Here is an 11,366-nt window from a genome sequence, read left to right on the forward strand (position 1 = left end):
TTTTCTGATTTACTTCGTTCGATATCTGAATTGTGAACATTCATCAGGTATTAGTTATCGCAGAATAAAATTTAGTACAATTATTTATACACAATCACACAAACAGTTTGATCAAAAACGTCCTACATTGCGACTTTTACTCTTTTTTTCATATATATGCATCTATTACAAACTACAATTGGAAATCAAATATACTAGTAGTTATGCGTCCGTATCTATTTTAGTCGATATATATATATATATACTAGTCACTTACCCGCGCGATGCGGCGGGAGTGGTATCACTTAGGTTGGTGAGTTTAGGGCTATCTACGGGGATGTAGTTTCCAATGTGGCTTGTGACGACGATGGTGGTAGTGTAGCAGAATGTGATGGTCGGTTGAGGCCTTCTTCAGCGGCGAGAATCAGCGATTTGCGGCGATTGGTGGTTTCGTGATGGCGTTTGGTGGTTATTGTGCGACTCAGGAGAAAACAAAGAAAATTGTTTGATTCTAGTTATGTTACCTGAAATAGACGGACTACCTAGGCTTTTGTTGGTTCAAATTGTGATACAAATTCACAAATAACTAACATTAACTACTATATTGTAAGATGTATAAAAGTCAGTCAGCAAAGGCGCGATAGATGATGCTTAATACAAAAATTAAAGTAAGATAAATAAGTTCGTTTACAGACAAATGGTTACAAACAAATCAATCGAGTCGTTAATCAAACGATTAAACGCATAAACAAAACAATAAATATGAATTTGTACATTCTGATACATATCTACTTAGAGGTGGCAGTTTTTTTATTTTTTTATTAGCCATGCCGCTGCGCTCGTTGCGGCTGCCCTCACCGCGCCGCTGCGGCTGCACTTGTTGCGCTCGCATGCTCACTGCACCGATCAAATTTTAGTAAAGTACACGGATGGTAAGCCAGAGACAACTGAGGTGATGGCACCAAGCAAGAATGACACAGTGCTGAACACTGCTGTTCCCTATTACCCTGCATATACCAAACAAACTTGCGATTAGTTTATGCACAGCTATTCATAATCATTTTATCATGAAATAAGGATACCTGAACAAATGTCTCGCTCGACCAATAGTTTCCCTTGACGCATTATCCAAGGTTCGCTCGGTCCAACAACTCAAGCAAATGTTTTCTATGTTTTTTAGGGGGAAGATGGGTGCTTCTCTCCACAGGGCATACAAGACACAGGTTGTTGGCGGAAGCCCGCCAAATTTAACATATAAAGTTTTTTTATATGTTAAATATGGCGGGTTGCCGCCAATAACCTGTGTTTTGTATGCCCTGGGAGAGAAGCACACATGTTCCCCCTAAAATGCAAAGAAAACATTTGCTTGAGTTGTTGGACCGAGCGAACCTTGCACAGGCTCAGTTTTTGCATCACAGCCTCAAACACTTTCAGTTCAGATAGATTACACATGCTCAGTTTTTGCATCACAGCCTCAAAACACTTTTACTTCAGACAGATTAAGAACACAAGCTCAGCTTATGCATCATAGACTCAACACTTTTAGTTCAGACAGATTAAGAACACAAGCTCAGCTTTCGCATCACAGCCTCAAACACTTTCAGTTCAGACAGATTAAGAACACAAAATCCGGAGTACACAACAAGAGTAATTTGCCACTAAACTTAAACAACCTTTAAAGCATGATGTACACGTGTTTTAAGCACAAGAAACAAATATGTAACCTGACAGACTCAGCTTATGCATCATAGCCTCAAACACTTTCAGTTCAGACATATTAAGAACACAAGCTCCGTTAGTTCTCGCAAAGTCAACCATCATAAAAAGAAATCAAGTATTAGTAAAGATTTGATATTAGTTATAACCAGTACACTATTAACTTAAAATAAATTTAATATAAATCACATTTTGTCAAGTTGCAAATATAAAAACCTTTATTCTAATGAAGCAGCGTTCAGCGTCACTAAAGCCGATTCCGAGACTCTCCAAGCAGATACACTTTCTCCGGCTGCCAGAAGATCGGAGTGAGCTTGTTCTGTAATAATAGTGATCGTGACAGTCGTTAACCAAAGGTATAACTAATTAAATTCAGTTCAGGAAAAAGCAACACTTTAATTTTGTGTGAAAGACAGCTTGCTTGCTGCAGTCTCTATAATATATCAACACTCTTCCATACACTGTTTGAAAGACACCATGCTTGAAAGACAGCATGCTTGCTTCAGTCTCTATAAATAATTCAGAGATATCTACACTCTACTCACACTTTACAAACTCTCAACTACACTCAACTGAAAGACTCAGACATGTAATTGAGAGATGAACACAACTACGGGTAAAGCCATGGCTGCAACACACGGTTGCAAAGTGAGAACTATGCAACCTGGATATTGCCCCGCCAAGATGCTACTCGGATCTTCTATGTACCCTCAAAATACAATCATCATCACAGTCTATTGTGTTATGTAACCCTGCTTTAAAGCATGATGTACAAGAGTAATTTTCCACTAAACTTAAACAACCTTTAAAGCATGATGTACAAGTGTTTTAAGCACAAGAAACACATATGTAACCTCACAGGCTCAGCTTATGCATCATAGCCTTAACAGTTTCAGTTCAGACATATTAAGAACAAAGCTCAGCTTATGCATCATAGAGTCGACAGGCTCAGCTTATGCATCATAGCCTCACAGGCTCAGCTTATGCATCATAGCCTCACAGGCTCAGCTTATGCATCATAGAACACTTGGGAAATGAAAAAGTATATCAAAACATCCCACAGAACAAACTAAAATCAAAAGTACATAACAATCTATCTTTTCACTATTCCATATCTAAAATTGACCTAACTATCATAATTTTCATTGAACTACAACACTTATCATCCCCAAAAATGACCTAAATATCATAATTATCACAAAACCATGACACTTATCAGTCCCAAAATTAAAGGAAAAGATCAAAATATAACAGAACAAAGTAAAATCAAAACTACAAAAACAATTTATCCTTTCACTATGTCATATCTGAAATTAACCTAACTATCATCACCAAAAATACAAATTCAAATATCACAAAACTTTCAACCTAATTTGAAATAACCGCATCTACTAACAAATCCACATCAAGATTAAAGATAAATCAACATTTAGAACCTAACCTGAGTCGATTCATCACAAAACACATGCGAAAATCCTTCGTAAACCTCAGCTTTCGTCCTTCGAACATCCGTCAAACATATGTGAAGGACAAGATGGTAATTGAACAAGGTGTTGAAAAAACACTTAATGCACAATGTACAACTGTTAAGGCACAAGAAAACACAAACCCTTTTACCCTTTACAAGGGTATACATCTGCCGTCCAAATGTTTTACTTTCTCACACGGATCAACATCGGGACCGTCCATTTGACTTCACACGGATCACCATATGCTTTGTCTCTCAATGCTCACACATCTCACAAAACAACATCAGATCTTCTCCATTGATCATCATCACAGTGAGGAAGAGCTTGACGGATGTTCAATTACCATCTTGTCCTGGATCATCATCACAGTCTATTATGCATCATAGCCTCACAGGCTCAGCTTATGCATCATAGAACACTTGGGAAACATCCAAGTGATATATCGTATAGTACTTTATAGAGACTGCAGCAAGCAAGCTGTCTTTCAGACATGTACTTTTAGATCTGTGAATCTGTGATAATACTTTTACAACTGGAAGACTCAGACATGTAATTGAGAGATGAACACAACTACGGGTAAAGCCATGGCTGCAACACACGGTTGCAAAGTGAGAACTATGCAACCTGGATATTGCCCCGCCAAGATGCTACTCGGATCTTCTATGTACCCTCAAAATACAATCATCATCACAGTCTATTGTGTTATGTAACCCCGCTTTAAAGCATGATGTACAAGAGTAATTTTCCACTAAACTTAAACAACCTTTAAAGCATGATGTACAAGTGTTTTAAGCACAAGAAACACATATGTAACCTCACAGGCTCAGCTTATGCATCATAGCCTTAAAGATAAATCAACATTTAGAACCTAACCTGAGTCGATTCATCACAAAACACATGCGAAAATCCTTCGTAAACCTCAGATTTTCACAAAACCATGACACTTATCAGTCCCAAAAATGAAGGAAAAGATCAAAATATAACAGAATAAAGTAAAATCAAAACTACAAAAACAATTTATCCTTTCACTATGTCATATCTGAAATTAACCTAACTATCATCACCAAAAATACAAATTCAAATATCACAAAACTTTCAACCTAATTTGAAATAACCGCATCTACTAACAAATCCACATCAAGATTAAAGATAAATCAACATCTGTCTTTCAGACATGTACTTTTAGATCTGTGAATCTGTGATAATACTTTTACAACTGGAAGACTCAGACATGTAATTGAGAGATGAACACAACTACGGGTAAAGCCATGGCTGCAACACACGGTTGCAAAGTGAGAACTATGCAACCTGGATATTGCCCCGCCAAGATGCTACTCGGATCTTCTATGGACCCTCAAAATACAATCATCATCACAGTCTATTGTGTTATGTAACCCCGCTTTAAAGCATGATGTACAAGAGTAATTTTCCACTAAACTTAAACAACCTTTAAAGCATGATGTACAAGTGTTTTAAGCACAAGAAACACATATGTAACCTCACAGGCTCAGCTTATGCATCATAGCCTTAACAGTTTCAGTTCAGACATATTAAGAACACAAGCTCAGCTTATGCATCATAGAGTCGACAGGCTCAGCTTATGCATCATAGCCTCATAGGCTCAGCTTATGCATCATACCCTCACAGGCTCAGCTTATCCAAGCCATCTAGGTCGTATAACTTAGGACCTTAGTCCGACAACCATCAAACTCTGCCATCTGTCCGACCCTTAGAAACACCTTTGTCTTACTAATCTGCATGTGACATATAAACAAACAAGTAAACATAAAAAAAATTAAAAAGGTAAATCCTAACTAAAACATCGGATGTAGGAAATAACCGCATCTACTAACAAATCCACATCAAACGGATCCCTTGTTCAAATCTGTGGATCCCTTGCCAGATAAAGCTCGTGATACATCTCATGAAACCCTAGATCTGCTCATCGAGCATCCCACAGAACAAACTAAAATCAAAAATACATAACAATCTATCTTTTCACTATTCCATATCTAAATGACCTAAATATCATAATTATCACACAACCATGACACTTATCAGTCCCAAAAATGAAGGAAAAGATCAAAATATAACAGAATAAAGTAAAATCAAAACTACAAAAACAATTTATCCTTTCACTATGTCATATCTGAAATTAACCTAACTATCATCACCAAAAATACAAATTCAAATATCACAAAACTTTCAACATAATTTGAAATAACCGCATCTATCTACTAACAAATCCACATCAAGATTAAAGATAAATCAACATTTAGAACCTAACCTGAGTCGATTCATCACAAAACACATGCGAAAATCCTTCGTAAACCTCAGATTTTCACAAAACCATGACACATATCAGTCCCAAAAATGAAGGAAAAGATCAAAATATAACAGAACAAAGTAAAATCAAAACTACAAAAACAATTTATCCTTTCACTATGTCATATCTGAAATTAACCTAACTATCATCACCAAAAATACAAATTCAAATATCACAAAACTTTCAACCTAATTTGAAATAACCGCATCTATCTACTAACAAATCCACATCAAGATTAAAGATAAACCTAACCTGAGTCGATTCATCACAAAACACATGCGAAAATCCTTCGTAAACCTCAGATTTCGTCGTTCGAACATCCGTCAACCGCTTCACCAGAAAAGTAAGAATCACAAAAGAACATGGTAAGATATATAACACTCATTGCAACAACATCAGAACATCAAACGGATCCCTTGCCAGATAAAGCTTGTGATAGATCTCATGAAACCCTAGATCTGCTCATGAAACGGATCTGGTGATAGATTCAAACAGATCTGGTGATAGATCTCATGAAACCCTAGATCGCCGAGAAGAGAGAGAGAAGAGAGAGAGAAGAAGATCTGATGTTGTTTTGTGAGATGTGTGAGCATTGAGAGAGAAAGCATATGGTGATCCGTGTGAAGTCAAATGGACGGTCCTGATGTTGATCCGTGTGAGAAAGTAAAACATTTGGACGGCAGATGTATACCCTTGTAAAGGGTAAAAGGGTTTGTGTTTTCTTGTGCCTTAACAGTTGTACATTGTGCATTCAGTGTTTTTTCAACACCTTGTTCAATTACCATCTTGTCCTTCTAATATCCTTATTAAAGTAGTATAGATATATCTTTATCAAAATACATAATTACACATATATCTAGGCATTTTCTAAGTGTCGTTTATCCAGTACTGCATTTCCCTCTCATCGTATTTCCAAACTAGTTTCTCCACTATCTGTCGGATTCTATTCCCTTCATTCACTAAATCTTCTCCATACTGATGGAGTTCCTGCACCTGTTTTCGACTCATTGGCGGGTCTAATGGTTCAGGAGGAGGTAAGGGTTCCTCATAAGGGTCTGCGCTATTCATCTCGAAAAATGTTCTATCAGTATCCCTCCACGGATCACGTTCTAAAGGCATTGGTTCATTGGGAGTATATAGGGTTGAGGATGACCTATTGTCATCAAACCATGGATCATATTGTAAAGGCTGTGGGGTTGGGATTCTAGGTAACTCGTTGGGGTCAAATGCAGGTATTGGGAATTGGTTCACTTGGTTGGGTTCTAGCATTGGTTGGTCCGGAAACAAAGGAAACAGTGGCGGTTCAGCTATTTGGTTAGCATCTACTGCTGTAGTGGCTAACATGTGAAAATTTGCCAGCTGTCTATCTAGTTCCTCTTCCCAAGGTGGCATATTGACTGTCTCCTGAATTTGTGCATTTGCTTCCCTATTAGCCCCGACAATCACCCTCTGCTGTTGTAACTTCTTCATTCTCTTTCTTCTCTCATGTGCTCCTCTATTAAACCAACCTCTTTTTTTAGTAGTAAAGGGTTCCTCAGACTGTGCCTTAAATATAAATATCCCTTCCCCAGTATCGGCTGAGTATCCTGAGGATTAGGTTGAGATGATGTTCCCTCATCTTTTAGTGAACTATCTAAATGACGATAAGCGTCCGAACTTCCTTGCTCACTCATACTGTAAACAAACAAATAGTCAAATAACACAAAACAGATAATCACATATAAGTTATTTCCTAACACAAAATTTAGAATTTAGTGTCAGCAGAACACTTTTTTGGCTTAAACCAGTGGCTGTAGCTCTGATAGCACTCTCTGTCGCAGCCCCCGACCCCCATCCTGGGAGCGGGCATCGCGAGGGCAGATGGGTGGTATCGGTGTTTATTAATTTGTCAGCGGAATACATCAGGACCATAGTTAGGAAATATTTTGATCAGAGTAAACCACCAACTTTTATAATAATAAAGCTTTGGGATAAAAACCCAAGTTCATTTGACAATACATTTGTAGGGATAAACCCAATTATTGAAAACAAAAACTCCTTTTTATTTAGGTAACTTTTATAGCCACTTTTCCAAGTCTTTAGTGCTCTCCAGCTAGCTTCTATTGAATTTCACATTTTGTTACCTGAAACGTGTTTTAAAAACATTTTATCAGCAAAAAATACTGGCGAGTGCATCCCAGTTTAATAAAAACAATTTTATCACTTTTACAGTATTGAGGGCATCCGCAATTACATTTGCTTATATCTATCCAATTACTCTTTTTCCTGGTACTGTCTTTCTTGACTTGTTGGTCATGCTACTATTCCAATAGTAATGAGTTTCAAGTAATGTATACAAAACCCCAACATATAGGCAGTAATTGTAGAATCGCAAATACTTAATTACTGTTAAGTGTTATTTAAAATATTTGAGGGTTTGGAAAAGTATTTTGACTCATAAAAGTAATTTACAAAAAGGTGGCAAAAAGCAGATGTACTCACATTGTTTACTTAGGTAAAACTAAAGCTTCCTGTTGTATCTCCTGGTTATTATCTATTAAAATTAAAAAATGCACACGTGTTAGTAAAATAACCCAAATCACATTAACCGTACAACTTGAGACAGAATTCCAATGACTGAGTCGGGCAGAGCCGACAATCCTAGATCAATCGGGTGTATACACGAGACAGAATTCCAATGACAGAGTCGGGCAAAGCCGACATGCATTACAGAATCCTAGATCAATCGTGTAGGGTAATAACAAGGTTATAGTACTTACAACGAGGCAGAGCTTCGCTTTATAGTGGGTATTATGCCCGAGTATAATTTCTACTTATAAGAAATTTGAGAGAGAAATCAGATTTGAACGGTTGAACAAATGAGCCTGAGCCCCCTTATATAGGCTTGTCGAGCACTCCGTCGCGCCCTGCGTATAACAACCCTAAAGTAAACCGACACCCTCGAAATATTTTCAATGCCCTAATATATTTTAAAATACCCCGATATGTCGTAAAATACCCCCCATACGTGTAAAAGGACCCCGAATACCTTACTTATTATTAAAAAATTAAAAAAATGAAATTATGGGGCTGTCGCGGGGCGCGTAAGCCACCCCTTGAAGCTTACGCAGGCCGCGAGTGATCGATAAACGCGGCCTCACCCGGTGGTGACATGTGGCAACGCGTGTTGAACCTACTAAGTGACCCGGATCACCTACGACCTAGGCCACCTACTACGGGGGCCGCGTAGGCCATGGTCTCATGTTACGCGGGCCGCGAGAAAAGCCAAATCAGGCCCTATAAATGGCGACGAAGGGCTTCAGTCCCAAATCGTTCATCTCTCGACTTTCTCTCTCAATTTCTTAATAGTAGGCACTATACTCGGGCATAATACCCCCCTAAATAACGAAGTTCTGCTCCGTTGTAAGTATCATAACCCCTGGATACGTATTAGATACTCTGCCCGATTGATCTAGGGTTCCGTAACGGCTGTCGTGGTTCTGCCCAACGTAGTCATTGGAATGCCGTCTCGGGGAAGGTATTTCTAATGTTAAAATAGGTTATTTTACTAACACATCTGCGTTTATGTAAATTATAGATTATTCCCAGGAAATCCTTACTGAAAATCTAAGACAACAATGTGAGTAATCTCCTTTTTGCAAATTGTTTTTACAAAACCTCACTTAATTAATTATATATTAAACAGTTCTTGAGTATTTGTAAGGATACAATTATCGTCGGTATGTTGGGGTTTTGTATACAAAATTTGTTACTACCTTGCGAGGAGTAACATGACCACAAGTCGGGTTGATAGTACCGTGGGTGTTAATTGATATGAGTTGGAAACAAATGTAATTGCGAGATCACCCTCAATATTGTACAATGGTTTTTATTAAAACTTGATTGAACTGGGATTCACTCACCAGTATTTCCCACTGACAAAATGTTTTTAAACGCGTTTCAGGTAACAAAATGTGAAAGCCAAATAGAAGCCAGCTAGACAGCACTGAAGGCTTGGAAAAGTGGCAATAAAGTTACCTAAAAAAAATAGATGTTTTTATTAAATAAAAATAGGATTTATTCCTATGAAATGTGTGTATTGAAAACTTGGGTTTTACCCATGTGTTAAATATTAAGAAAATGGGGTATTTTACTCTGATAAAATATTTCCTAACTACGGTCCTGATGAAATTTCCGTTGCCAAATTAAACAAAAACAGGATACCACCGAAACTGGTTGCTGCCGCCCGTTCCCATAATTGTACAAGGGGACGGGGGTTGCGACACCGCGACCAAGTAGGATTCAGCCGTCGCAGGCCGCGAGAGCCCACGTGTCGCTTATAGGGTTGTTGAGTCAAGGGGGTAGGTCTGGTGAGTCACGTGCCACGTGGCACGATGCAGTGTTGACAAAGCAAAGGTTATCGCGCCCCACGACAGACCATGACGTCTCTATCGCGGCCCGCGAGCGACACCTGAAATTTGTTTTTCTTGATTTTTCTAAGTACAGGGGTATTTCGGGCTTGTTTCTCGTGTACGGGGTATATTTAGGAAGTTTAGGGGTGTCCAAAAATATTTTTAGGAGGGTTGTTATACTTTGTAGGAAACCACAACGATGCCACACTCCAGATTGCAAGGTTCGTCATACTTAGATACGTACATGGTAATTGTATTACTTGATGCTTACACGTGCTTTATTTATTCACAACACCATGACTTATGTGCGAACAAAATATGTAAACATAATATGCCTTAGGTAATAATAAATTCTCCTAACTCTAATTCGAAACCACAACACGCTAAGGGCATGGAACCAGTCATTCCTAACCCTCGAGCACGAGTTTCCCGATCTTACCCTTGGGCTGGAATAAACCGACGTGAGAAGCATTTACTTGAGATACCTATATATGTGGAGCCTGCTACAGGTCCTAGGAAGAGGCCATGAGAGCAAAACACCGAAGGTGAGTCATCACTAAATCACGTATTATTAGAGAGACAAGCTGTTATGGCACAGCAGCATACAACTTGGTCACCTACACGAGGAAACTATAGACACTGGTGCTCAGAATGCAAAATAGTCTGCAACACGCTGGAGCACAAATCCAAGAGTTAAAAGTGAAATGCGAAGCATCTAACGAAGTTGAGGAGAACTGGCAACATCAATTACTCCCTTTTTGTTCACGCATTTCTTTTTCTCTAACTTAGACGGAGAGGCTTGTTTTCTCATCCGACAAATGACCTGGACTCTTGATATTTGACTAGGAATGTTTTAGTTATGTCTACACTGTTCTATTTCTTGTATCGAGTATGAAAAGTATATGCGGTGTATATTTTTCTCACGGCAGTACTAACAACCATATCGCATCCCCATCGAACACATGACTATCCCCATTACCCTGTCATGTGTTTAATTCTTAGTCTAACTTGATTTGATTTATACCTTGACATACCCAACTTAGCAAATGGATGTCTCCTAAGGATTCGGTGGTCTTAGGGACATTGGAGGACAGAGATACAGATTAGTCAGCCCACAAATGAACGCGGTGATCTTAACATTTACTTTACCCCCTTACATTGCAAGGATCGTCATTCCATGAGTGTTTTCTTGTCATACGGATCTTCTTTTCACTAGTATTTGTACTGGCCGATGTTTATTGTTTAATGCGATACTTAATTTCTATTATTGACTTGGACGAATCCATCATTCCTTTATCATGGCGACACTACATCCTCGCTTCTCCATGCAGAAACTCTAAATAAGATTTCACTCTAGATTAGAGGATTCGATAAGCTCGACCTTCGATCATTGGTGATCACTTCTTGAACCCTGAATAGGGTGATGTGTTGTTGATACGATCATACCGTTTTGAACTTGTTTTCACGTCCTCGCATTGGAACCTC

General features: G+C 38.5%; 1 long non-coding RNA gene across 1 annotated transcript; it reads right to left on the bottom strand.

Annotated features, from left to right (window-relative positions):
• Positions 1-697: 697 nt before the first annotated feature.
• LOC118482803 lies at positions 698-1,104 on the bottom strand. The gene is made up of 2 exons (XR_004868859.1): positions 1,062-1,104; positions 698-986 (listed from the first exon to the last, which is right to left on the bottom strand). It is a non-coding gene; the product is annotated as an uncharacterized LOC118482803 (long non-coding RNA).
• Between the last annotated feature and the right edge of the window lie 10,262 nt (positions 1,105-11,366).

This window comes from Helianthus annuus, chromosome 10 (genome assembly GCF_002127325.2).
Source record: "Helianthus annuus cultivar XRQ/B chromosome 10, HanXRQr2.0-SUNRISE, whole genome shotgun sequence".
NCBI lineage: Eukaryota > Viridiplantae > Streptophyta > Magnoliopsida > Asterales > Asteraceae > Helianthus > Helianthus annuus.